This window comes from Drosophila novamexicana, unplaced genomic scaffold (genome assembly GCF_003285875.2).
Source record: "Drosophila novamexicana strain 15010-1031.04,08,12 unplaced genomic scaffold, DnovRS2.1 tig00002145-arrow-arrow-pilon, whole genome shotgun sequence".
NCBI classification, from domain to species: Eukaryota; Metazoa; Arthropoda; class Insecta; order Diptera; family Drosophilidae; genus Drosophila; species Drosophila novamexicana.
Window position 1 is genome coordinate 109132 of NW_020824947.1, and position 27175 is coordinate 136306.

A 27175-nucleotide genomic window follows, 5' to 3' on the forward strand; every position below is an offset into this window, starting at 1 on the left:
TGCTGAGCCGAGCCCAGTACCTGGAGCAAGCATCCTGATACATTTTTTCCACCGGCACGACCTTCAGATCAGTGTGGATGCTTTGGTTTCGCACGTACCAAGGTGCTCCAGCAATGGTTCGCAATATCTTGTTTTGCGCAACTTGAATCCGTTCAAATTGGCCTTCGCATAGAAGTGATCCCCAGACCGGAAGTGCGAACTGCCATATTGGGGCTATGAGCTGCTTGTAGAGTGATACTTTGCATTTTAATGGTAGCTTGCTCCTTTCTGATATTAGCCAGTGCAGCTTTTTGGCCCTGTCTCTAACCCTGGCGACAATGGTGGTGACGTGGCTGCTCAAAAGAAGCTTTTTATCGACTTGCACTCCCAGGTATGAAATCCTTTCTTCTGTGGTGAGCCGTTGATCCAAAATTCTTGGGGAAAGAATTGGCATCTGCAAGCTTCTCCAAGTGTGCATTTTTTTCAGGTTGCTGTGCACTATTGTACACGATGAGGGCTTGCTGTCGAATGAGACAATCGGCAGCTTACCTATTTTATTTGTGCGTTACTATCGAGCAACTTATTCAAATATAATTAGCGTACATATCGATACTTAAAACAAAGTGGCAACTCCGCATGCGATGAACGAGAATTCATCGCATGCATCGGAAGTGATCGACTGCAGTGTATTGCAGTCTGGCAATATTTTCTTACAAATAAGTTACACATGATACATTGTTTTTTTTTTTTTTTTTTTTTTTTTTTTTTTTTTTAACACCAGTTACTAATTAATTAATTATTCTTATCTTTCCAGGGGACTCTGGTGAATTCGCAAGCGGGCGTGCCTTTCGATGTGCGAGTTGCCTCCAGTTATGTCCGGGTCGCCACTCGCTAACTGGATACTGCTGCGGCGTCCGTTGCCGTTGGCCACATGTCGCGTGCCGTAGTGGACTTTGCAAGGAATGCGGCCCAATTTGGAGCTGCTCCTGGTCTGTGGTTGGAAGATGCCTGTGTTGTTGCTGCTGTGCTAACTGAGGGGATCGCTTGCGCTTGGTGCCTGTCGGAGTTTGTTGTTGTAGCTTAGTGTGCTCACTGAACCCTTGCTGCCTATGCCGGTGATGCCGTGGCGGAGGTGATCGGGTTGGTTGTGCAGGTGAGTATGTGAACTTCACACTTGTCTCAGTCAGTGGTAGATGTGTATTATCTCCATTTGCAGATATTGATGGCTGCTGCTGAATGATCCCCGGCTGCCCTTGTCGTTGTTGCCCTGGCTGAGGGAAACTCATTGGCAGACTTTGTTGTTGTTTTTGTCGTGGTTTGCGGAGCTGCTCTGCTGAAACTAGTTGCTGCTGTTCAATGATCTCTTGCTGCCTTTGTCGTTGATAGCGTGGCGGAAGAGATTTAATTGGTTGTGCAGGTAAATGTATGCATTCCACACTTGGCTCTTTCATTAATTTGTGTATTTGATCTTTCCTTGCAGGGATGATTCGCTGTTTCGTTGTTGATGAGGCTTCTGCCTGGCTCTGCTGCTGCCGCTCCATACTCCGCAACTGTGCAAAACTTCGTACAGTTGTTCGCTTAGTAATCACTTGCTGCCTTTGTTTTTGACGTCGTGGCAGGGGCGACCGAATTGGATTTGCAGGTAACAGTGTGCATTTTATACTTGGCTCATTTAATAATTCGTGTATTTGATCTTCCTTTTTTTTCAGGTTGCTGTGCACTATTGTACACGATGAGGGCTTGCTGTCGAATGAGACAATCGGCAGCTTACCTATTTTATTTGTGCGTTACTATCGAGCAACTTATTCAAATATAATTAGCGTACATATCGATACTTAAAACAAAGTGGCAACTCCGCATGCGATGAACGAGAATTCATCGCATGCATCGGAAGTGATCGACTGCAGTGTATTGCAGTCTGGCAATATTTTCTTACAAATAAGTTACACATGATACATTGTTTTTTTTTTTTTTTTTTTTTTTTTTTTTTTTTTTTTTAACACCAGTTACTAATTAATTAATTATTCTTATCTTTCCAGGGGACTCTGGTGAATTCGCAAGCGGGCGTGCCTTTCGATGTGCGAGTTGCCTCCAGTTATGTCCGGGTCGCCACTCGCTAACTGGATACTGCTGCGGCGTCCGTTGCCGTTGGCCACATGTCGCGTGCCGTAGTGGACTTTGCAAGGAATGCGGCCCAATTTGGAGCTGCTCCTGGTCTGTGGTTGGAAGATGCCTGTGTTGTTGCTGCTGTGCTAACTGAGGGGATCGCTTGCGCTTGGTGCCTGTCGGAGTTTGTTGTTGTAGCTTAGTGTGCTCACTGAACCCTTGCTGCCTATGCCGGTGATGCCGTGGCGGAGGTGATCGGGTTGGTTGTGCAGGTGAGTATGTGAACTTCACACTTGTCTCAGTCAGTGGTAGATGTGTATTATCTCCATTTGCAGATATTGATGGCTGCTGCTGAATGATCCCCGGCTGCCCTTGTCGTTGTTGCCCTGGCTGAGGGAAACTCATTGGCAGACTTTGTTGTTGTTTTTGTCGTGGTTTGCGGAGCTGCTCTGCTGAAACTAGTTGCTGCTGTTCAATGATCTCTTGCTGCCTTTGTCGTTGATAGCGTGGCGGAAGAGATTTAATTGGTTGTGCAGGTAAATGTATGCATTCCACACTTGGCTCTTTCATTAATTTGTGTATTTGATCTTTCCTTGCAGGGATGATTCGCTGTTTCGTTGTTGATGAGGCTTCTGCCTGGCTCTGCTGCTGCCGCTCCATACTCCGCAACTGTGCAAAACTTCGTACAGTTGTTCGCTTAGTAATCACTTGCTGCCTTTGTTTTTGACGTCGTGGCAGGGGCGACCGAATTGGATTTGCAGGTAACAGTGTGCATTTTATACTTGGCTCATTTAATAATTCGTGTATTTGATCTTCCTTTACAGAATTAACTAGCTGCATTTTTGCTGGTGGGCCTTCTGCCTGGCTCTGTTGCTGTTGCTCAGTGTTCCTCGGCTGCCTTTGTCGTTTGTGTCTTGGCAGAGAGAAACTCATTCGCTGGCTTTGTTGTTGCTGTTGGCATAAATGGAGGAGCCCCTCTGCCAATTGCTGCTGTTTAATGATATCTTGCTGCCTTTGTCGTTGGTGCCATGGCGGAAGAGATTGAACAGGTAAGTGTATGCACTCTCTACTTGGCTCGGTAAGTAATGCATATGTTTGATATTCGTTTGCAGAAATAACTCGCTGTGACGTTGATGGTGGGCCATCCGCCCGGATCTGCTGCTGCTGCTCAGTGTTCCCCGGGTGCTCTTGTCGTTGTTGTCCTGGCTGAGGGAAACTCATTGGCTGGCTTTGATGTTGCTGTTGCCATGGCTGGAGGAGCTGCTCTTGCAGCTTTTGCCGTTGATGCCGTGGCAAAGGCGATTGAATTGGTAGCGCAGGTAAATATGTGCATTCTATACTTGGCTTGGTCAATACATATGTTTGTTTTCCATTTTCAGAATTAGCTCGCTGCGCTGTTGTTGATGAGGCTTCCGCCCGGCTCTGCTGCTGTTTAATATTCTCCGGCTGCCCTTGTCTTTGTTGTCCTGGTAGGAAGGAGCAACTTGGTCGTCGATTTTCGTTTGCACTCATCTTACGTTTTTTTGCCAATTGGTCTAGGTGAGTCGAAGGCGGCTCTGCAGGTTCAAGTTGCCTCCGTCGTTTAGCTGAGGGCTGGATTTGCTGCTGGTCTAAAATCCCAAGTTGACCAACTCGTTGCCGTGGAAATGGAAATCGAATTGTCTGTTCAGGTAAGTGAGTGCATTTACTATTAGGCACCGATAATGAAGCCTGTTTTATGAATTTGTTTCCAGATTTTTTAAGCTGAGTAACAGGCAATTGCTGTAGAGTTTCTCGCTCGGTATCCCAGTGCTGATCTGGCCACTTCTGTGTCATGTTGGTTTCAGACCGAATTTGCTGCTGCTCAGTTGTTCGCTCGATGATCACTTGCTGCCTTCGTTGTTGACGTCGTGGCAGGGGCGATCGAATTGGATTTGTAGCTAACTGTGAGCATTCTATACTTGGCTCAGTCAATACATCAATTTGTTTTCCATTTTCAGAATTAGCTGTCCGCGTTGTTGTTGATGTAGCTTCAGCCCGGCTCTGCTGCTGCTGCTCAGTGTTCCCCGGCTGCTCTTGTCGTTGTTGTCCCAACTGAGAGAAACTTACTGGTTGGCTTAGTTGTTGGTGTTGCCATGGCTGGAGGAGCTGCTCTGCTGAAGCTAGTTGTTGCTGTTCTATGGTATCTTGCTGCCTTTGTCGTAGATGCCATGGCGGAAGAGATTGAATTGATTGTACAGGTAAGTGTATGCATTCTATGCTTGGCTCGGTAAATAATGCATATTTTTTATATTCATTTGCAGAAATAACTCGCTGTGACGTTGATGATGGGCCATCCGCCCGGATCTGCTGCTGCTGCTCAGCTGATCGCTCGATAATTAAGTGCTGCCATTGTTGTTGATGTCGTGGCAGGGCCGATCGAATTGGATTTGCAGGTGACTTTGTGCATTCTGTACTTGGCTCAGTCAATACATAAGTTTGTTTTCCATTTTCAGAATTAGCTGGCCGCGTTGTTGTTGATGTAGCTTCAGCCCGGCTCTGCTGCTGCTGCTCAGTGTTCCCCGGCTGCTCTTGTCGCTGTTGTCCCGACTGGGAGAAACTTGCTGGCTGGCTTTGTGGTTGCTGTTGCCATGGCTGGAGGAGCTGTTCTGCTGAAACTAGTTGTTGCTGTTCTATGATCTCTTGCTGCCTTTGTCGTTGATGCCATGGCGGAAGAGATCGAAATGGTTGTGCAGGTAGATGTATGCATTCTGTATTTGACTCGGTAAATAGTGCATATGTTTGGTGTTCATTTGCAGAAATAACTCGCTGTGACGCTGATGATGGGCCATCCGCCCGGGTCTGCTGCTGCTGCTCAGCTGTTCGCTCGATAATTACGTGCTGCCTTTGTTGTTGATGTCGTGGCAGGGCCGATCGAATTGGATTTGCAGGTGACTTTGTGCATTCTGTACTTGGCTCAGTCAATAATCCGTATATTTGGCCTTCATTTACAGAATTAACTCGTTGTGTTTTTGTGGGTGGGCTATCAGCCCGGCTCTGATGCTGTTGCTCAGTGTTCCCCTTCTGCCATTGTCGTTTGTGTCCTGGCAGAGGAAAAGTAATTGGCAGGCTATGTTGTTGCTGTTGCCATGGCTGATGGGGCCAGATTGGAGGCATGCCGAACATGGCTATGGTCAGCTCAAAGGCTCGCTTCTGCTGACAAACTTCGTGCTGCGTTTGCTCGCCTGCTAGTGTATATTGCTGCCTTATCTGCTGTGGCCTGAAGAGTTCGTGCTGGATTGAATCCGCATGTGATTCAGTCGACCCCGACAATTGGTGATGTTGCGCTGTTGTATCTTCATTAGGCGCCTCGTCGAGTTCGCGTTCCATGTGCAGCTGGAGGAGCTTTAGTCGTGTGGCAAGCTGCTCTTCATCGTCAATGAGCAATTGTTGTTGTGGCTCGTTCTGTTGCTCAGTCGGAGGTGGCGCTGGCAGAATTAGACGTTGAATTACTAAAGGCTGGTCTTTGATCATGTCCTGGACCTGCTCTAGCGTCATCTCTCCATCCCTGTAGCTACGCCTCAATGAGTTTATCAATGATTCACCGAACCGCTTTGGTGGTTTTGACTGCTGGTGTTGCCGGGTGAGCGAAGTGTCTGCAAGTCGCAAGGCATCCTGCTTCTCTTTCTCCAACCTCAGCAACGTTGGCAAGCCGTCGTGCTGTGTCTGCTGTTGTTGTTGCGGTTTCTGCTGTAGCCGTTTTTGGAGTGGTAGAACATGCTGGTTTAATTGCTGCTTGTATCTCGGCCGTTGCAGACGTTGCGGCACGTGTGGATGGAGAATTAATTTGCGTGCTTCCACATTCGGATGGATACTGAGTGAGGCGGCAAACCTGCCACTAGCAAGCTGAAATGTTTCCTCAATTGTCTTTATATTATAGGTGTCTCTGATTGCTTAGTTTCTGGTAAACCAGGGGGCTCTCATGATCCTACGTAAAGTGATGTTCTGTAGTACCTCAAGGCGTTTTAGCTGCGCATTTGATGCCAAAGCTCCATAAATAGGTAAGGCATATTGCCATATTGGTACTATGAGCTGTTTATAAATGACTGCTTTACAGGTGTTTGACAGCTTGCTATCCCATCCAAGCATCCACTCCAGGTTTTTATATGTGGCTCGCAGACGATTACAAAGTTGTGTGATGTGGATTGTGCAATTTAGCTTCCGATCCATGTGGAATCCCAAATATTGGTGGCATGTTTTGGTAACAATTGACTGTTCGTTCAAACGTGGTGGACGCAAAGTATGCATTTGATCAATTCTATTTGCAGTATAGATGACGTGTGCCGTTTTATTGGTATTAATGCTTATACACCAGCGATTGGCCCAGTTATTGAAGCAGTTTAGGTACGCTTGGTTAATATTGATTGCACTTTGGGCTGTGGCGGCCTTGCTCATTATAATGGTGTCATCCGCGTAAGTAGATAGAAGCATACTGTCGTCGTTGTGTCTGTGGAAAAAGTATTGTGCATCCGCTGGGAGTGGCATATCAGACGAGTATATGGTGTACAAGATGGGGCCGAGAACACTACCCTGTGGTACTCCGGCACCAAGTTTACCAAGCTTTGACTTGGTCCCATCATTGCAGCATACGATGAATGTTCGATTTTCGAGATAACTTTGCAGTACATTGAATAACTTGATTGGCATCAGCTTGATTAGCTTCCATAGGAGGCCAGTATGCCAGACTCTGTCAAAGGCCTCGCTAATGTCAATGAATACTGCAGAGCAGAACATGCGGTTCTCATACGCGTCTAGAATAAACTGGGTTACTCTAGCAAGTTGCTGCTCTGTGCCATGTTCTTTCCTGAAACCGAATTGGTGGGTGGGTACAGCTTTGGCGAAGTCATCACATTCGAAAAGTCTGCGCATGAGGAGCCTTTCGAATATCTTCGAGAAACCCGCCAGAAGGCTTATTGGACGATAGGATGTTACGCTGTCCGTGCTTTTGCCAGGCTTCAAGATCATCGTGATAGCAGCACACTTCCACTGCTTAGGAAAATGCCCAAGTCTGAAGATGCAGTTATAAATAAGTACCAGGTAAGTAATTGCTTTCTGTGGCAACGATTTAATGGTCTGGTTATCTATGTTGTCGAGGCCAGGTGATTTATTCAACGTTAGAGAGCTTATAACCAGCATAGTCTCGCTTACGGTTACTGGTCGGAATGGTAATGTGTTAGATTTAGTACCACTAACAATACTAGCTGCGCCGCTTTCCTGCTGTAATTTTAGTTGCTGCTGCTGTGCCAACTCATGTGCTATATTTTTTCGCATTTCATCCGTGTTGCTAAGAATTGGCTTGAATCGTTGTTCCAGATGTGATGCAAAGACCTCAGCTTTTTCATTGCTGCTCCTTGTCCAATTATTGCTGCTGCTGTTGCTATCCGGGCTTGTTTTGAGCGGCCAGTTGGGCTCTGGTTGCCGTTTAAAGTTTTTAGTAATTTTCCACAACTTCTGCATTTTGTAGCGATCGTTCGCATCAATTTTATCGAACATTTTGTTTATGTGCTCAGAGTTGGCTAGGCGCAGAGCCTTCTTTAAACGATTCTGGACGTTATTGTATCGTTTTTTCAAGCACGGTGTTCTCAGGATCATAAATTCGCGCTTGCATTTGTGCTTAAGCCGAATTAGTTTTTTTGTTTGGCTATTTAGAGCATAGTTGCCAGAGTTTATATGACGATGCCGGTGTTCTTGTTGGTGTGGACGACGAGGTAAAGGTGTAGCAGCTTTGGCAGCGTTGTAGATATTATTGGTGAGTATATCGATCGCATCTTCGATGTCGATGCCTGATTTGATTTCTGTATTTAGCAGAACTCGCTGGTTTAAATCTTCTTGGAATTTTCTAAGATTTACTTTTTTTGGCAGAAGTCGACGTCTTGAAGACTGCGTTTTAGTTATTGGACCTCTGACTCCAAGTTCAACGTGGATTGGGAGGTGGTCGGAATCTAAATCGATTGTGGAGTGAGTAACGAGTAATCCTTTACTCAGTCCACCGTAGACGGCGAAATCAATGGCGGACGGTTTCTTCTTCTTGTCGTAAGGAAAGTGCGTTGCACCTCCTGTTGCAAGCACATTGTAGCGATTGTATTTATGAATACACTCCATTATGGCTCTACCACGGCGACAGGAACGAGTATTGCCCCACCACTGATGCTTTGCGTTCCAGTCGCCGCAAAGGATGAAACTGGAACCTTTGATGAGACTGTCGAAGTGTTTGAATAGCATCTTAAAGTGATTTGTAGACCAGGTATGTTGTGGAGGGCAATATATTGGCGCAATAATGACCGTGTTTATTCTGTTGTTTTCTTCAGTGGTCACGGTAATTGGAGCACATTGCAGGAACGATGCTGCTATTGGCTGAAGAGCTGAATGCTTGATCCCGTGTTTTATTAATGTTGCAACTCCACCACTTCTGTGACTATGCGGATGCGAGGAAGTGTATGTGTAGTATCCATTCACCTGAAGTGTTCTTGTTGGAGAGATGCGGGTTTCAATTACCATCATGATGTCTATTTTGTTTCGTTGCATGAATATTTCCAGCTCCAATTGCTTGTTGCCGACACCGGCGGCGTTCCAATAGGCGATTTTAAAGGAGTCGCCATATTGATCGCCGCCTTGGCCGGCAACTACTGTGGGGCTATTCTCTGTGGCTCTGATATTATTAGCATCATCATAATTTAATATATTTGCAGTCATGTTGATCTGGCCGTCAGGAAGGTAGTTTGATTGTAGTCTATCCATCATTTGACATGTCATTGACAGTGTTGGGATTATGATCATCAGTCATTTGACAGTCATTAGTTGGGTCTGCAGCGCTATATTCTTGCGCTGAGACTTGTGGATTTAATACTGCCATGGGCTGGTTGTTAATTCTGGGCAGAACAAGTGCATGCAAGATGCTTAGCAATTTGTCAATCTTTTCACCCATATCGTTAACAATGCGCAGGTTTCGCTCCAGTGCGTACATAAGAGGCCCATCATGCTGTTGCCGCTGTCCTTGTTGCTGTTGTTGCTCACTGTGGTGCTGTTCATGCATGCGGGGGCCTTCTTCTTGCTGCTGCAGATGTTGTACACCGTGCTGGTGTTGTGACTGCTTGAGTCGAAGCTGTTGCTGCAGGTTTTGTAGATGCAACATTGCCGGGTTGCGTATTTTCCTCTCTGTGTTTTTTACTGGAGTCAGTTGACCTGGGGTGGGGTTGAATTCCCTGCTGTTGTTTAGCTGTCGCTGCTGTGGCTGATGTTGCTGCCGATGACTGGGCTGTATTTGCTGATGCTGCTGTTGCGTATCTATCTGTAGGCGAGGACTGCTAGTCAGTTGCTGGAGATGGAGTTGCTGCTGTTGCTTCTTCTGCTTGCTTGGCTGCTGTTTCTCCTGCTCCAGTCGAAGCTGCTGCTGGACTTTCTGCAGGTGCCTCATAGCCGGGTTGCGCCCTTCTGCAGAAGGGCCCTTGCTGCGTGCAACTTGACTGTAAGTGAGAGTAAGATTGTTGTTATTTTGTTTGTATTGGTGCTGGTGTTGCAGCTGCTGCTTATGTTGCTGGCGTTCACTATGCTGGTGCTGCATTTGTTCCCCTTGTTGGCGTTCACTGGTCTGGCGTTCATGATGTTGCTGTTGCATGCCGGTGTGCTGTTGTTGTTGCTGCCACTGCGGAGGTGAGGAGCTGCCTATGTTTGGCTGCTTGTTGGCTGCAGGTCCGGTCTGCTGTTGATGTTTCTGGCGCCCACTTGTGGCTCGAACTCGATTTGCTAGAAGCTTGCTCTGCGCGTTTTTAAATGCCGGGCACCCCTTGTAGCTGGCTATGTGCTTTCCGTGGCAGTTGGCACATTTGGCTTCTGTGTTCCTGTCTTTGGTACACTCAGTTGTCATGTGGCCTCCTGCGCATTTTAAGCAAACAAACGGCCTACGGCAGTAATTCTTACTGTGGCCGAACTCCTGGCAGCGGTGGCACTGCACTGGGTCTGTTCTTCTTAGTTGGCGTTCGACAGATATGTGCTGGTTACCCAGCTCCTTTAGATTGCATATTTTCTCGTGCTCGCCGTCAGCTCTTGGCTTCAGCTCAACTTCAAAAATATTCATAGTCTTGCCGGTGAAGCGATGTTTCAAGACGTTGATGTACCTGGTCGCATACCCTAGTTGTGCTAGTTGGGCACGTAGCCAGTCACAGGGAGTGGTGCGATGTAGATTCCGTATAATTACTCTATATCCACGTTCCCTTCGAGGCTGATGGGTGTGCATGTGCGTATTCTCAGCGTTAAGAGTCGCCAGTATGGCATTATAAGTTGCAATATCGCTGCACTGAACTCGAATGCCGTCGTTCTGCGTGCACTTTGTCGTGAATTTACTAACGCCTGGTGTCCCATTGAGTCTATCCAGCAAAGGTTGAATCTCGTGGACGTTGGGCAGGAAGAGAGATGGAATTTTGGCACTCCGAGTTGGCTGCGGCTGTTGTTGTTGCTGTTGCTGTTGTTGCTGCTGATTCTGCTGTGTATCGGTGCTGAGAGGCATGATGGTGGGAAAGGTGCCGGAATCATTTGAGTCGTTGCTGTCTACCATCAGACTATCAAGGTCCAGGCATTCATCACTGATGTCCATACATTCCTCAGAGTTGTTCAGTCGAGTTGTTGTTGCTGGCTTAGTCGGCTTTGCTGATTTATCTGCCGATCTTGTTTTTAATTTCGAAAAGTCATATAGCTTGACAATAGGCCGTGCGCTTGTATGTATAGCTTTCCTTAGTGAAGCATCGCTTAAAGAGTATGCAGAGCGTTTTAAGTTGTGGTGCTGCATTGGCGTGGTAACTTTGCGTTTAAGTTGATTTGCAGTTGCATGTTTATACGGTGCAGCGCGTTTTGGGTTTGGTGGCCTTGTTGTTGTTGAGGCCGGCAGAGCCGTTTTAGACAGCGTAGCCGGTGATTTTGTCACTAAATTTAGCATCTGACTAAGTGTTTGTTCTTGGTGGGCATTCACCTCGCTTACAGAGTGTTCCCGAATTGGCGCTGCAATTGCAGTGGTTGTTGAGTTTAATAGGAGATTCGACAGAACAATTGGCCTCAAGTTTTGACTTTGATATTGTTGCTGCTGATGTTGATTGAGCGCCCTCGCTTCCGTCGGCGACTGTTCTAGTAGTGACAGTACGTTTGTAGGTGTTGAGTTTGCATTAGGCGAATGGCCCGGAGAAGCTTTAGGCATTTGATGCTGTGTTTCTTCAGCTGAGATTGCATTTGGCGGCAAGCCTGGCACCAAATTTCTGACCTGTTGTTGTTGTTGTGCGCTCCCCTGAGGCGGCGAGTGCTCCAGTATTGGCGCAGCAAGTGAAGCTGCAGTTGGCGCATTGATATTTGTTGGAAGATTCAGCGCCGAATTATACACTTGCTGCTGATGTTGCGAGTTTTTGTTTTCGCGTTTTGAATTTACGGCTTTGTCAATTGTAGCATCCAGAGAGGATACAGTCGGTGAAAGTGAGAGGCCCCAGGCCGATACGACTTCCGAATTAGCAGTGTCATCTGAATCATAGATGATCACATTGTTTTCACGGTTGACATCACAAGTTGCATCACAGTATACATAGTTGCTTACATCACAGGTTACATCAATGGCACGCGCGCCAATTTTATGAGGTGACGCTGTCGGCCATTTTGTTTTTTGCAGTTGCTGTGCACTGTCTTCATTATGTTGTTGTTGCTGACCAATTTTGCTAGTATTGGTGTTGGCGTCGGTTTTGGGGGCCATTTTGTTCCCAGGTACAGTGCCGGTGCACTCGGCATCTGTACTTTTTGAGCTGTTGGAATTTTCCGGGGATAGCACATTGGCAATCTCGGAGTCTCCATCTGACCACTCATAGGCTAGGTTGCTGTACCTATTTTTTCGCTTTTTAGGCATTTTTACACTTAACACAGAGGCTGGGAGCCGCAAGTACAGTTTAATGTACGTACATGCAGCGCAGCGGTCTCGCGCTAATTTTTTCGCGCACGTCGGGTTCACATATATGTTTTGTCAGGACAAAACGACATAGAACACGCACACGATTACTTATTTTGCAATAGATTAGTTATTCGAAATAACTATTATTGCAATTATTTGCAGCGGAGTAGAATTGAAAAATTCTTTTTTTTTTTTTTTTTTTTTTTTTCAGGTTTTTCAGGTTGCTGTGTTTTTTCAGGTTGCTTTTTCAGGTTTTTTTTTTCAGGTTGCTTTTTTTTCAGGTTGCTGTGCACTATTGTACACGATGAGGGCTTGCTGTCGAATGAGACAATCGGCAGCTTACCTATTTTATTTGTGCGTTACTATCGAGCAACTTATTCAAATATAATTAGCGTACATATCGATACTTAAAACAAAGTGGCAACTCCGCATGCGATGAACGAGAATTCATCGCATGCATCGGAAGTGATCGACTGCAGTGTATTGCAGTCTGGCAATATTTTCTTACAAATAAGTTACACATGATACATTGTTTTTTTTTTTTTTTTTTTTTTTTTTTTTTTTTTTTAACACCAGTTACTAATTAATTAATTATTCTTATCTTTCCAGGGGACTCTGGTGAATTCGCAAGCGGGCGTGCCTTTCGATGTGCGAGTTGCCTCCAGTTATGTCCGGGTCGCCACTCGCTAACTGGATACTGCTGCGGCGTCCGTTGCCGTTGGCCACATGTCGCGTGCCGTAGTGGACTTTGCAAGGAATGCGGCCCAATTTGGAGCTGCTCCTGGTCTGTGGTTGGAAGATGCCTGTGTTGTTGCTGCTGTGCTAACTGAGGGGATCGCTTGCGCTTGGTGCCTGTCGGAGTTTGTTGTTGTAGCTTAGTGTGCTCACTGAACCCTTGCTGCCTATGCCGGTGATGCCGTGGCGGAGGTGATCGGGTTGGTTGTGCAGGTGAGTATGTGAACTTCACACTTGTCTCAGTCAGTGGTAGATGTGTATTATCTCCATTTGCAGATATTGATGGCTGCTGCTGAATGATCCCCGGCTGCCCTTGTCGTTGTTGCCCTGGCTGAGGGAAACTCATTGGCAGACTTTGTTGTTGTTTTTGTCGTGGTTTGCGGAGCTGCTCTGCTGAAACTAGTTGCTGCTGTTCAATGATCTCTTGCTGCCTTTGTCGTTGATAGCGTGGCGGAAGAGATTTAATTGGTTGTGCAGGTAAATGTATGCATTCCACACTTGGCTCTTTCATTAATTTGTGTATTTGATCTTTCCTTGCAGGGATGATTCGCTGTTTCGTTGTTGATGAGGCTTCTGCCTGGCTCTGCTGCTGCCGCTCCATACTCCGCAACTGTGCAAAACTTCGTACAGTTGTTCGCTTAGTAATCACTTGCTGCCTTTGTTTTTGACGTCGTGGCAGGGGCGACCGAATTGGATTTGCAGGTAACAGTGTGCATTTTATACTTGGCTCATTTAATAATTCGTGTATTTGATCTTCCTTTACAGAATTAACTAGCTGCATTTTTGCTGGTGGGCCTTCTGCCTGGCTCTGTTGCTGTTGCTCAGTGTTCCTCGGCTGCCTTTGTCGTTTGTGTCTTGGCAGAGAGAAACTCATTCGCTGGCTTTGTTGTTGCTGTTGGCATAAATGGAGGAGCCCCTCTGCCAATTGCTGCTGTTTAATGATATCTTGCTGCCTTTGTCGTTGGTGCCATGGCGGAAGAGATTGAACAGGTAAGTGTATGCACTCTCTACTTGGCTCGGTAAGTAATGCATATGTTTGATATTCGTTTGCAGAAATAACTCGCTGTGACGTTGATGGTGGGCCATCCGCCCGGATCTGCTGCTGCTGCTCAGTGTTCCCCGGGTGCTCTTGTCGTTGTTGTCCTGGCTGAGGGAAACTCATTGGCTGGCTTTGATGTTGCTGTTGCCATGGCTGGAGGAGCTGCTCTTGCAGCTTTTGCCGTTGATGCCGTGGCAAAGGCGATTGAATTGGTAGCGCAGGTAAATATGTGCATTCTATACTTGGCTTGGTCAATACATATGTTTGTTTTCCATTTTCAGAATTAGCTCGCTGCGCTGTTGTTGATGAGGCTTCCGCCCGGCTCTGCTGCTGTTTAATATTCTCCGGCTGCCCTTGTCTTTGTTGTCCTGGTAGGAAGGAGCAACTTGGTCGTCGATTTTCGTTTGCACTCATCTTACGTTTTTTTGCCAATTGGTCTAGGTGAGTCGAAGGCGGCTCTGCAGGTTCAAGTTGCCTCCGTCGTTTAGCTGAGGGCTGGATTTGCTGCTGGTCTAAAATCCCAAGTTGACCAACTCGTTGCCGTGGAAATGGAAATCGAATTGTCTGTTCAGGTAAGTGAGTGCATTTACTATTAGGCACCGATAATGAAGCCTGTTTTATGAATTTGTTTCCAGATTTTTTAAGCTGAGTAACAGGCAATTGCTGTAGAGTTTCTCGCTCGGTATCCCAGTGCTGATCTGGCCACTTCTGTGTCATGTTGGTTTCAGACCGAATTTGCTGCTGCTCAGTTGTTCGCTCGATGATCACTTGCTGCCTTCGTTGTTGACGTCGTGGCAGGGGCGATCGAATTGGATTTGTAGCTAACTGTGAGCATTCTATACTTGGCTCAGTCAATACATCAATTTGTTTTCCATTTTCAGAATTAGCTGTCCGCGTTGTTGTTGATGTAGCTTCAGCCCGGCTCTGCTGCTGCTGCTCAGTGTTCCCCGGCTGCTCTTGTCGTTGTTGTCCCAACTGAGAGAAACTTACTGGTTGGCTTAGTTGTTGGTGTTGCCATGGCTGGAGGAGCTGCTCTGCTGAAGCTAGTTGTTGCTGTTCTATGGTATCTTGCTGCCTTTGTCGTAGATGCCATGGCGGAAGAGATTGAATTGATTGTACAGGTAAGTGTATGCATTCTATGCTTGGCTCGGTAAATAATGCATATTTTTTATATTCATTTGCAGAAATAACTCGCTGTGACGTTGATGATGGGCCATCCGCCCGGATCTGCTGCTGCTGCTCAGCTGATCGCTCGATAATTAAGTGCTGCCATTGTTGTTGATGTCGTGGCAGGGCCGATCGAATTGGATTTGCAGGTGACTTTGTGCATTCTGTACTTGGCTCAGTCAATACATAAGTTTGTTTTCCATTTTCAGAATTAGCTGGCCGCGTTGTTGTTGATGTAGCTTCAGCCCGGCTCTGCTGCTGCTGCTCAGTGTTCCCCGGCTGCTCTTGTCGCTGTTGTCCCGACTGGGAGAAACTTGCTGGCTGGCTTTGTGGTTGCTGTTGCCATGGCTGGAGGAGCTGTTCTGCTGAAACTAGTTGTTGCTGTTCTATGATCTCTTGCTGCCTTTGTCGTTGATGCCATGGCGGAAGAGATCGAAATGGTTGTGCAGGTAGATGTATGCATTCTGTATTTGACTCGGTAAATAGTGCATATGTTTGGTGTTCATTTGCAGAAATAACTCGCTGTGACGCTGATGATGGGCCATCCGCCCGGGTCTGCTGCTGCTGCTCAGCTGTTCGCTCGATAATTACGTGCTGCCTTTGTTGTTGATGTCGTGGCAGGGCCGATCGAATTGGATTTGCAGGTGACTTTGTGCATTCTGTACTTGGCTCAGTCAATAATCCGTATATTTGGCCTTCATTTACAGAATTAACTCGTTGTGTTTTTGTGGGTGGGCTATCAGCCCGGCTCTGATGCTGTTGCTCAGTGTTCCCCTTCTGCCATTGTCGTTTGTGTCCTGGCAGAGGAAAAGTAATTGGCAGGCTATGTTGTTGCTGTTGCCATGGCTGATGGGGCCAGATTGGAGGCATGCCGAACATGGCTATGGTCAGCTCAAAGGCTCGCTTCTGCTGACAAACTTCGTGCTGCGTTTGCTCGCCTGCTAGTGTATATTGCTGCCTTATCTGCTGTGGCCTGAAGAGTTCGTGCTGGATTGAATCCGCATGTGATTCAGTCGACCCCGACAATTGGTGATGTTGCGCTGTTGTATCTTCATTAGGCGCCTCGTCGAGTTCGCGTTCCATGTGCAGCTGGAGGAGCTTTAGTCGTGTGGCAAGCTGCTCTTCATCGTCAATGAGCAATTGTTGTTGTGGCTCGTTCTGTTGCTCAGTCGGAGGTGGCGCTGGCAGAATTAGACGTTGAATTACTAAAGGCTGGTCTTTGATCATGTCCTGGACCTGCTCTAGCGTCATCTCTCCATCCCTGTAGCTACGCCTCAATGAGTTTATCAATGATTCACCGAACCGCTTTGGTGGTTTTGACTGCTGGTGTTGCCGGGTGAGCGAAGTGTCTGCAAGTCGCAAGGCATCCTGCTTCTCTTTCTCCAACCTCAGCAACGTTGGCAAGCCGTCGTGCTGTGTCTGCTGTTGTTGTTGCGGTTTCTGCTGTAGCCGTTTTTGGAGTGGTAGAACATGCTGGTTTAATTGCTGCTTGTATCTCGGCCGTTGCAGACGTTGCGGCACGTGTGGATGGAGAATTAATTTGCGTGCTTCCACATTCGGATGGATACTGAGTGAGGCGGCAAACCTGCCACTAGCAAGCTGAAATGTTTCCTCAATTGTCTTTATATTATAGGTGTCTCTGATTGCTTGGTTTCTGGTAAACCAGGGGGCTCTCATGATCCTACGTAAAGTGATGTTCTGTAGTACCTCAAGGCGTTTTAGCTGCGCATTTGATGCCAAAGCTCCATAAATAGGTAAGGCATATTGCCATATTGGTACTATGAGCTGTTTATAAATGACTGCTTTACAGGTGTTTGACAGCTTGCTATCCCATCCAAGCATCCACTCCAGGTTTTTATATGTGGCTCGCAGACGATTACAAAGTTGTGTGATGTGGATTGTGCAATTTAGCTTCCGATCCATGTGGAATCCCAAATATTGGTGGCATGTTTTGGTAACAATTGACTGTTCGTTCAAACGTGGTGGACGCAAAGTATGCATTTGATCAATTCTATTTGCAGTATAGATGACGTGTGCCGTTTTATTGGTATTAATGCTTATACACCAGCGATTGGCCCAGTTATTGAAGCAGTTTAGGTACGCTTGGTTAATATTGATTGCACTTTGGGCTGTGGCGGCCTTGCTCATTATAATGGTGTCATCCGCGTAAGTAGATAGAAGCATACTGTCGTCGTTGTGTCTGTGGAAAAAGTATTGTGCATCCGCTGGGAGTGGCATATCAGACGAGTATATGGTGTACAAGATGGGGCCGAGAACACTACCCTGTGGTACTCCGGCACCAAGTTTACCAAGCTTTGACTTGGTCCCATCATTGCAGCATACGATGAATGTTCGATTTTCGAGATAACTTTGCAGTACATTGAATAACTTGATTGGCATCAGCTTGATTAGCTTCCATAGGAGGCCAGTATGCCAGACTCTGTCAAAGGCCTCGCTAATGTCAATGAATACTGCAGAGCAGAACATGCGGTTCTCATACGCGTCTAGAATAAACTGGGTTACTCTAGCAAGTTGCTGCTCTGTGCCATGTTCTTTCCTGAAACCGAATTGGTGGGTGGGTACAGCTTTGGCGAAGTCATCACATTCGAAAAGTCTGCGCATGAGGAGCCTTTCGAATATCTTCGAGAAACCCGCCAGAAGGCTTATTGGACGATAGGATGTTACGCTGTCCGTGCTTTTGCCAGGCTTCAAGATCATCGTGATAGCAGCACACTTCCACTGCTTAGGAAAATGCCCAAGTCTGAAGATGCAGTTATAAATAAGTACCAGGTAAGTAATTGCTTTCTGTGGCAACGATTTAATGGTCTGGTTATCTATGTTGTCGAGGCCAGGTGATTTATTCAACGTTAGAGAGCTTATAACCAGCATAGTCTCGCTTACGGTTACTGGTCGGAATGGTAATGTGTTAGATTTAGTACCACTAACAATACTAGCTGCGCCGCTTTCCTGCTGTAATTTTAGTTGCTGCTGCTGTGCCAACTCATGTGCTATATTTTTTCGCATTTCATCCGTGTTGCTAAGAATTGGCTTGAATCGTTGTTCCAGATGTGATGCAAAGACCTCAGCTTTTTCATTGCTGCTCCTTGTCCAATTATTGCTGCTGCTGTTGCTATCCGGGCTTGTTTTGAGCGGCCAGTTGGGCTCTGGTTGCCGTTTAAAGTTTTTAGTAATTTTCCACAACTTCTGCATTTTGTAGCGATCGTTCGCATCAATTTTATCGAACATTTTGTTTATGTGCTCAGAGTTGGCTAGGCGCAGAGCCTTCTTTAAACGATTCTGGACGTTATTGTATCGTTTTTTCAAGCACGGTGTTCTCAGGATCATAAATTCGCGCTTGCATTTGTGCTTAAGCCGAATTAGTTTTTTTGTTTGGCTATTTAGAGCATAGTTGCCAGAGTTTATATGACGATGCCGGTGTTCTTGTTGGTGTGGACGACGAGGTAAAGGTGTAGCAGCTTTGGCAGCGTTGTAGATATTATTGGTGAGTATATCGATCGCATCTTCGATGTCGATGCCTGATTTGATTTCTGTATTTAGCAGAACTCGCTGGTTTAAATCTTCTTGGAATTTTCTAAGATTTACTTTTTTTGGCAGAAGTCGACGTCTTGAAGACTGCGTTTTAGTTATTGGACCTCTGACTCCAAGTTCAACGTGGATTGGGAGGTGGTCGGAATCTAAATCGATTGTGGAGTGAGTAACGAGTAATCCTTTACTCAGTCCACCGTAGACGGCGAAATCAATGGCGGACGGTTTCTTCTTCTTGTCGTAAGGAAAGTGCGTTGCACCTCCTGTTGCAAGCACATTGTAGCGATTGTATTTATGAATACACTCCATTATGGCTCTACCACGGCGACAGGAACGAGTATTGCCCCACCACTGATGCTTTGCGTTCCAGTCGCCGCAAAGGATGAAACTGGAACCTTTGATGAGACTGTCGAAGTGTTTGAATAGCATCTTAAAGTGATTTGTAGACCAGGTATGTTGTGGAGGGCAATATATTGGCGCAATAATGACCGTGTTTATTCTGTTGTTTTCTTCAGTGGTCACGGTAATTGGAGCACATTGCAGGAACGATGCTGCTATTGGCTGAAGAGCTGAATGCTTGATCCCGTGTTTTATTAATGTTGCAACTCCACCACTTCTGTGACTATGCGGATGCGAGGAAGTGTATGTGTAGTATCCATTCACCTGAAGTGTTCTTGTTGGAGAGATGCGGGTTTCAATTACCATCATGATGTCTATTTTGTTTCGTTGCATGAATATTTCCAGCTCCAATTGCTTGTTGCCGACACCGGCGGCGTTCCAATAGGCGATTTTAAAGGAGTCGCCATATTGATCGCCGCCTTGGCCGGCAACTACTGTGGGGCTATTCTCTGTGGCTCTGATATTATTAGCATCATCATAATTTAATATATTTGCAGTCATGTTGATCTGGCCGTCAGGAAGGTAGTTTGATTGTAGTCTATCCATCATTTGACATGTCATTGACAGTGTTGGGATTATGATCATCAGTCATTTGACAGTCATTAGTTGGGTCTGCAGCGCTATATTCTTGCGCTGAGACTTGTGGATTTAATACTGCCATGGGCTGGTTGTTAATTCTGGGCAGAACAAGTGCATGCAAGATGCTTAGCAATTTGTCAATCTTTTCACCCATATCGTTAACAATGCGCAGGTTTCGCTCCAGTGCGTACATAAGAGGCCCATCATGCTGTTGCCGCTGTCCTTGTTGCTGTTGTTGCTCACTGTGGTGCTGTTCATGCATGCGGGGGCCTTCTTCTTGCTGCTGCAGATGTTGTACACCGTGCTGGTGTTGTGACTGCTTGAGTCGAAGCTGTTGCTGCAGGTTTTGTAGATGCAACATTGCCGGGTTGCGTATTTTCCTCTCTGTGTTTTTTACTGGAGTCAGTTGACCTGGGGTGGGGTTGAATTCCCTGCTGTTGTTTAGCTGTCGCTGCTGTGGCTGATGTTGCTGCCGATGACTGGGCTGTATTTGCTGATGCTGCTGTTGCGTATCTATCTGTAGGCGAGGACTGCTAGTCAGTTGCTGGAGATGGAGTTGCTGCTGTTGCTTCTTCTGCTTGCTTGGCTGCTGTTTCTCCTGCTCCAGTCGAAGCTGCTGCTGGACTTTCTGCAGGTGCCTCATAGCCGGGTTGCGCCCTTCTGCAGAAGGGCCCTTGCTGCGTGCAACTTGACTGTAAGTGAGAGTAAGATTGTTGTTATTTTGTTTGTATTGGTGCTGGTGTTGCAGCTGCTGCTTATGTTGCTGGCGTTCACTATGCTGGTGCTGCATTTGTTCCCCTTGTTGGCGTTCACTGGTCTGGCGTTCATGATGTTGCTGTTGCATGCCGGTGTGCTGTTGTTGTTGCTGCCACTGCGGAGGTGAGGAGCTGCCTATGTTTGGCTGCTTGTTGGCTGCAGGTCCGGTCTGCTGTTGATGTTTCTGGCGCCCACTTGTGGCTCGAACTCGATTTGCTAGAAGCTTGCTCTGCGCGTTTTTAAATGCCGGGCACCCCTTGTAGCTGGCTATGTGCTTTCCGTGGCAGTTGGCACATTTGGCTTCTGTGTTCCTGTCTTTGGTACACTCAGTTGTCATGTGGCCTCCTGCGCATTTTAAGCAAACAAACGGCCTACGGCAGTAATTCTTACTGTGGCCGAACTCCTGGCAGCGGTGGCACTGCACTGGGTCTGTTCTTCTTAGTTGGCGTTCGACAGATATGTGCTGGTTACCCAGCTCCTTTAGATTGCATATTTTCTCGTGCTCGCCGTCAGCTCTTGGCTTCAGCTCAACTTCAAAAATATTCATAGTCTTGCCGGTGAAGCGATGTTTCAAGACGTTGATGTACCTGGTCGCATACCCTAGTTGTGCTAGTTGGGCACGTAGCCAGTCACAGGGAGTGGTGCGATGTAGATTCCGTATAATTACTCTATATCCACGTTCCCTTCGAGGCTGATGGGTGTGCATGTGCGTATTCTCAGCGTTAAGAGTCGCCAGTATGGCATTATAAGTTGCAATATCGCTGCACTGAACTCGAATGCCGTCGTTCTGCGTGCACTTTGTCGTGAATTTACTAACGCCTGGTGTCCCATTGAGTCTATCCAGCAAAGGTTGAATCTCGTGGACGTTGGGCAGGAAGAGAGATGGAATTTTGGCACTCCGAGTTGGCTGCGGCTGTTGTTGTTGCTGTTGCTGTTGTTGCTGCTGATTCTGCTGTGTATCGGTGCTGAGAGGCATGATGGTGGGAAAGGTGCCGGAATCATTTGAGTCGTTGCTGTCTACCATCAGACTATCAAGGTCCAGGCATTCATCACTGATGTCCATACATTCCTCAGAGTTGTTCAGTCGAGTTGTTGTTGCTGGCTTAGTCGGCTTTGCTGATTTATCTGCCGATCTTGTTTTTAATTTCGAAAAGTCATATAGCTTGACAATAGGCCGTGCGCTTGTATGTATAGCTTTCCTTAGTGAAGCATCGCTTAAAGAGTATGCAGAGCGTTTTAAGTTGTGGTGCTGCATTGGCGTGGTAACTTTGCGTTTAAGTTGATTTGCAGTTGCATGTTTATACGGTGCAGCGCGTTTTGGGTTTGGTGGCCTTGTTGTTGTTGAGGCCGGCAGAGCCGTTTTAGACAGCGTAGCCGGTGATTTTGTCACTAAATTTAGCATCTGACTAAGTGTTTGTTCTTGGTGGGCATTCACCTCGCTTACAGAGTGTTCCCGAATTGGCGCTGCAATTGCAGTGGTTGTTGAGTTTAATAGGAGATTCGACAGAACAATTGGCCTCAAGTTTTGACTTTGATATTGTTGCTGCTGATGTTGATTGAGCGCCCTCGCTTCCGTCGGCGACTGTTCTAGTAGTGACAGTACGTTTGTAGGTGTTGAGTTTGCATTAGGCGAATGGCCCGGAGAAGCTTTAGGCATTTGATGCTGTGTTTCTTCAGCTGAGATTGCATTTGGCGGCAAGCCTGGCACCAAATTTCTGACCTGTTGTTGTTGTTGTGCGCTCCCCTGAGGCGGCGAGTGCTCCAGTATTGGCGCAGCAAGTGAAGCTGCAGTTGGCGCATTGATATTTGTTGGAAGATTCAGCGCCGAATTATACACTTGCTGCTGATGTTGCGAGTTTTTGTTTTCGCGTTTTGAATTTACGGCTTTGTCAATTGTAGCATCCAGAGAGGATACAGTCGGTGAAAGTGAGAGGCCCCAGGCCGATACGACTTCCGAATTAGCAGTGTCATCTGAATCATAGATGATCACATTGTTTTCACGGTTGACATCACAAGTTGCATCACAGTATACATAGTTGCTTACATCACAGGTTACATCAATGGCACGCGCGCCAATTTTATGAGGTGACGCTGTCGGCCATTTTGTTTTTTGCAGTTGCTGTGCACTGTCTTCATTATGTTGTTGTTGCTGACCAATTTTGCTAGTATTGGTGTTGGCGTCGGTTTTGGGGGCCATTTTGTTCCCAGGTACAGTGCCGGTGCACTCGGCATCTGTACTTTTTGAGCTGTTGGAATTTTCCGGGGATAGCACATTGGCAATCTCGGAGTCTCCATCTGACCACTCATAGGCTAGGTTGCTGTACCTATTTTTTCGCTTTTTAGGCATTTTTACACTTAACACAGAGGCTGGGAGCCGCAAGTACAGTTTAATGTACGTACATGCAGCGCAGCGGTCTCGCGCTAATTTTTTCGCGCACGTCGGGTTCACATATATGTTTTGTCAGGACAAAACGACATAGAACACGCACACGATTACTTATTTTGCAATAGATTAGTTATTCGAAATAACTATTATTGCAATTATTTGCAGCGGAGTAGAATTGAAAAATTCTTTTTTTTTTTTTTTTTTTTTTTTTCAGGTTTTTCAGGTTGCTGTGTTTTTTCAGGTTGCTTTTTCAGGTTTTTTTTTTCAGGTTGCTTTTTTTTCAGGTTGCTGTGCACTATTGTACACGATGAGGGCTTGCTGTCGAATGAGACAATCGGCAGCTTACCTATTTTATTTGTGCGTTACTATCGAGCAACTTATTCAAATATAATTAGCGTACATATCGATACTTAAAACAAAGTGGCAACTCCGCATGCGATGAACGAGAATTCATCGCATGCATCGGAAGTGATCGACTGCAGTGTATTGCAGTCTGGCAATATTTTCTTACAAATAAGTTACACATGATACATTGTTTTTTTTTTTTTTTTTTTTTTTTTTTTTTTTTTTTAACACCAGTTACTAATTAATTAATTATTCTTATCTTTCCAGGGGACTCTGGTGAATTCGCAAGCGGGCGTGCCTTTCGATGTGCGAGTTGCCTCCAGTTATGTCCGGGTCGCCACTCGCTAACTGGATACTGCTGCGGCGTCCGTTGCCGTTGGCCACATGTCGCGTGCCGTAGTGGACTTTGCAAGGAATGCGGCCCAATTTGGAGCTGCTCCTGGTCTGTGGTTGGAAGATGCCTGTGTTGTTGCTGCTGTGCTAACTGAGGGGATCGCTTGCGCTTGGTGCCTGTCGGAGTTTGTTGTTGTAGCTTAGTGTGCTCACTGAACCCTTGCTGCCTATGCCGGTGATGCCGTGGCGGAGGTGATCGGGTTGGTTGTGCAGGTGAGTATGTGAACTTCACACTTGTCTCAGTCAGTGGTAGATGTGTATTATCTCCATTTGCAGATATTGATGGCTGCTGCTGAAAGATCCCCGGCTGCCCTTGTCGTTGTTGCCCTGGCTGAGGGAAACTCATTGGCAGACTTTGTTGTTGTTTTTGTCGTGGTTTGCGGAGCTGCTCTGCTGAAACTAGTTGCTGCTGTTCAATGATCTCTTGCTGCCTTTGTCGTTGATAGCGTGGCGGAAGAGATTTAATTGGTTGTGCAGGTAAATGTATGCATTCCACACTTGGCTCTTTCATTAATTTGTGTATTTGATCTTTCCTTGCAGGGATGATTCGCTGTTTCGTTGTTGATGAGGCTTCTGCCTGGCTCTGCTGCTGCCGCTCCATACTCCGCAACTGTGCAAAACTTCGTACAGTTGTTCGCTTAGTAATCACTTGCTGCCTTTGTTTTTGACGTCGTGGCAGGGGCGACCGAATTGGATTTGCAGGTAACAGTGTGCATATTATACTTGGCTCATTTAATAATTCGTGTATTTGATCTTCCTTTACAGAATTAACTAGCTGCATTTTTGCTGGTGGGCCTTCTGCCTGGCTCTGTTGCTGTTGCTCAGTGTTCCTCGGCTGCCTTTGTCGTTTGTGTCTTGGCAGAGAGAAACTCATTCGCTGGCTTTGTTGTTGCTGTTGGCATAAATGGAGGAGCCCCTCTGCCAATTGCTGCTGTTTAATGATATCTTGCTGCCTTTGTCGTTGGTGCCATGGCGGAAGAGATTGAACAGGTAAGTGTATGCACTCTCTACTTGGCTCGGTAAGTAATGCATATGTTTGATATTCGTTTGCAGAAATAACTCGCTGTGACGTTGATGGTGGGCCATCCGCCCGGATCTGCTGCTGCTGCTCAGTGTTCCCCGGGTGCTCTTGTCGTTGTTGTCCTGGCTGAGGGAAACTCATTGGCTGGCTTTGATGTTGCTGTTGCCATGGCTGGAGGAGCTGCTCTTGCAGCTTTTGCCGTTGATGCCGTGGCAAAGGCGATTGAATTGGTAGCGCAGGTAAATATGTGCATTCTATACTTGGCTTGGTCAATACATATGTTTGTTTTCCATTTTCAGAATTAGCTCGCTGCGCTGTTGTTGATGAGGCTTCCGCCCGGCTCTGCTGCTGTTTAATATTCTCCGGCTGCCCTTGTCTTTGTTGTCCTGGTAGGAAGGAGCAACTTGGTCGTCGATTTTCGTTTGCACTCATCTTACGTTTTTTTGCCAATTGGTCTAGGTGAGTCGAAGGCGGCTCTGCAGGTTCAAGTTGCCTCCGTCGTTTAGCTGAGGGCTGGATTTGCTGCTGGTCTAAAATCCCAAGTTGACCAACTCGTTGCCGTGGAAATGGAAATCGAATTGTCTGTTCAGGTAAGTGAGTGCATTTACTATTAGGCACCGATAATGAAGCCTGTTTTATGAATTTGTTTCCAGATTTTTTAAGCTGAGTAACAGGCAATTGCTGTAGAGTTTCTCGCTCGGTATCCCAGTGCTGATCTGGCCACTTCTGTGTCATGTTGGTTTCAGACCGAATTTGCTGCTGCTCAGTTGTTCGCTCGATGATCACTTGCTGCCTTCGTTGTTGACGTCGTGGCAGGGGCGATCGAATTGGATTTGTAGCTAACTGTGAGCATTCTATACTTGGCTCAGTCAATACATCAATTTGTTTTCCATTTTCAGAATTAGCTGTCCGCGTTGTTGTTGATGTAGCTTCAGCCCGGCTCTGCTGCTGCTGCTCAGTGTTCCCCGGCTGCTCTTGTCGTTGTTGTCCCAACTGAGAGAAACTTACTGGTTGGCTTAGTTGTTGGTGTTGCCATGGCTGGAGGAGCTGCTCTGCTGAAGCTAGTTGTTGCTGTTCTATGGTATCTTGCTGCCTTTGTCGTAGATGCCATGGCGGAAGAGATTGAATTGATTGTACAGGTAAGTGTATGCATTCTATGCTTGGCTCGGTAAATAATGCATATTTTTTATATTCATTTGCAGAAATAACTCGCTGTGACGTTGATGATGGGCCATCCGCCCGGATCTGCTGCTGCTGCTCAGCTGATCGCTCGATAATTAAGTGCTGCCATTGTTGTTGATGTCGTGGCAGGGCCGATCGAATTGGATTTGCAGGTGACTTTGTGCATTCTGTACTTGGCTCAGTCAATACATAAGTTTGTTTTCCATTTTCAGAATTAGCTGGCCGCGTTGTTGTTGATGTAGCTTCAGCCCGGCTCTGCTGCTGCTGCTCAGTGTTCCCCGGCTGCTCTTGTCGCTGTTGTCCCGACTGGGAGAAACTTGCTGGCTGGCTTTGTGGTTGCTGTTGCCATGGCTGGAGGAGCTGTTCTGCTGAAACTAGTTGTTGCTGTTCTATGATCTCTTGCTGCCTTTGTCGTTGATGCCATGGCGGAAGAGATCGAAATGGTTGTGCAGGTAGATGTATGCATTCTGTATTTGACTCGGTAAATAGTGCATATGTTTGGTGTTCATTTGCAGAAATAACTCGCTGTGACGCTGATGATGGGCCATCCGCCCGGGTCTGCTGCTGCTGCTCAGCTGTTCGCTCGATAATTACGTGCTGCCTTTGTTGTTGATGTCGTGGCAGGGCCGATCGAATTGGATTTGCAGGTGACTTTGTGCATTCTGTACTTGGCTCAGTCAATAATCCGTATATTTGGCCTTCATTTACAGAATTAACTCGTTGTGTTTTTGTGGGTGGGCTATCAGCCCGGCTCTGATGCTGTTGCTCAGTGTTCCCCTTCTGCCATTGTCGTTTGTGTCCTGGCAGAGGAAAAGTAATTGGCAGGCTATGTTGTTGCTGTTGCCATGGCTGATGGGGCCAGATTGGAGGCATGCCGAACATGGCTATGGTCAGCTCAAAGGCTCGCTTCTGCTGACAAACTTCGTGCTGCGTTTGCTCGCCTGCTAGTGTATATTGCTGCCTTATCTGCTGTGGCCTGAAGAGTTCGTGCTGGATTGAATCCGCATGTGATTCAGTCGACCCCGACAATTGGTGATGTTGCGCTGTTGTATCTTCATTAGGCGCCTCGTCGAGTTCGCGTTCCATGTGCAGCTGGAGGAGCTTTAGTCGTGTGGCAAGCTGCTCTTCATCGTCAATGAGCAATTGTTGTTGTGGCTCGTTCTGTTGCTCAGTCGGAGGTGGCGCTGGCAGAATTAGACGTTGAATTACTAAAGGCTGGTCTTTGATCATGTCCTGGACCTGCTCTAGCGTCATCTCTCCATCCCTGTAGCTACGCCTCAATGAGTTTATCAATGATTCACCGAACCGCTTTGGTGGTTTTGACTGCTGGTGTTGCCGGGTGAGCGAAGTGTCTGCAAGTCGCAAGGCATCCTGCTTCTCTTTCTCCAACCTCAGCAACGTTGGCAAGCCGTCGTGCTGTGTCTGCTGTTGTTGTTGCGGTTTCTGCTGTAGCCGTTTTTGGAGTGGTAGAACATGCTGGTTTAATTGCTGCTTGTATCTCGGCCGTTGCAGACGTTGCGGCACGTGTGGATGGAGAATTAATTTGCGTGCTTCCACATTCGGATGGATACTGAGTGAGGCGGCAAACCTGCCACTAGCAAGCTGAAA

At 46.8% G+C, this 27175-nt stretch overlaps 6 long non-coding RNA genes across 7 annotated transcripts; all 6 read left to right on the plus strand.

Moving 5' to 3' along the window:
- Window positions 1-971: 971 nt before the first annotated feature.
- On the plus strand, window positions 972-3648 carry LOC115768964. Of its 2 annotated transcripts, none has more exons than XR_004018657.1 (7): window positions 972-1132; window positions 1196-1396; window positions 1460-1621; window positions 2910-3134; window positions 3198-3404; window positions 3465-3554; window positions 3625-3648. It is a non-coding gene; the product is annotated as an uncharacterized LOC115768964 (long non-coding RNA). The 2 variants fall into 2 exon arrangements; XR_004018656.1 differs by lacking the exons at window positions 972-1132; window positions 1196-1396; window positions 1460-1621 and adding exons at window positions 2197-2357; window positions 2421-2621; window positions 2685-2846.
- Window positions 3649-4087: 439 nt separating this feature from the next.
- On the plus strand, window positions 4088-4594 carry LOC115768967. The gene is made up of 3 exons (XR_004018660.1): window positions 4088-4304; window positions 4368-4499; window positions 4560-4594. It is a non-coding gene; the product is annotated as an uncharacterized LOC115768967 (long non-coding RNA).
- Window positions 4595-12806: 8212 nt separating this feature from the next.
- LOC115768963 lies at window positions 12807-14258 on the plus strand. The gene is made up of 7 exons (XR_004018655.1): window positions 12807-12967; window positions 13031-13231; window positions 13295-13456; window positions 13520-13744; window positions 13808-14014; window positions 14075-14164; window positions 14235-14258. It is a non-coding gene; the product is annotated as an uncharacterized LOC115768963 (long non-coding RNA).
- A 439-nt stretch (window positions 14259-14697) lies between these two features.
- Window positions 14698-15204, plus strand: LOC115768968. Its single transcript, XR_004018661.1, has 3 exons — window positions 14698-14914; window positions 14978-15109; window positions 15170-15204. It is a non-coding gene; the product is annotated as an uncharacterized LOC115768968 (long non-coding RNA).
- An 8467-nt stretch (window positions 15205-23671) lies between these two features.
- On the plus strand, window positions 23672-24868 carry LOC115768965. Its single transcript, XR_004018658.1, has 6 exons — window positions 23672-23841; window positions 23905-24066; window positions 24130-24354; window positions 24418-24624; window positions 24685-24774; window positions 24845-24868. It is a non-coding gene; the product is annotated as an uncharacterized LOC115768965 (long non-coding RNA).
- A 439-nt stretch (window positions 24869-25307) lies between these two features.
- On the plus strand, window positions 25308-25814 carry LOC115768966. The gene is made up of 3 exons (XR_004018659.1): window positions 25308-25524; window positions 25588-25719; window positions 25780-25814. It is a non-coding gene; the product is annotated as an uncharacterized LOC115768966 (long non-coding RNA).
- The last annotated feature ends 1361 nt before the right edge of the window (window positions 25815-27175 follow it).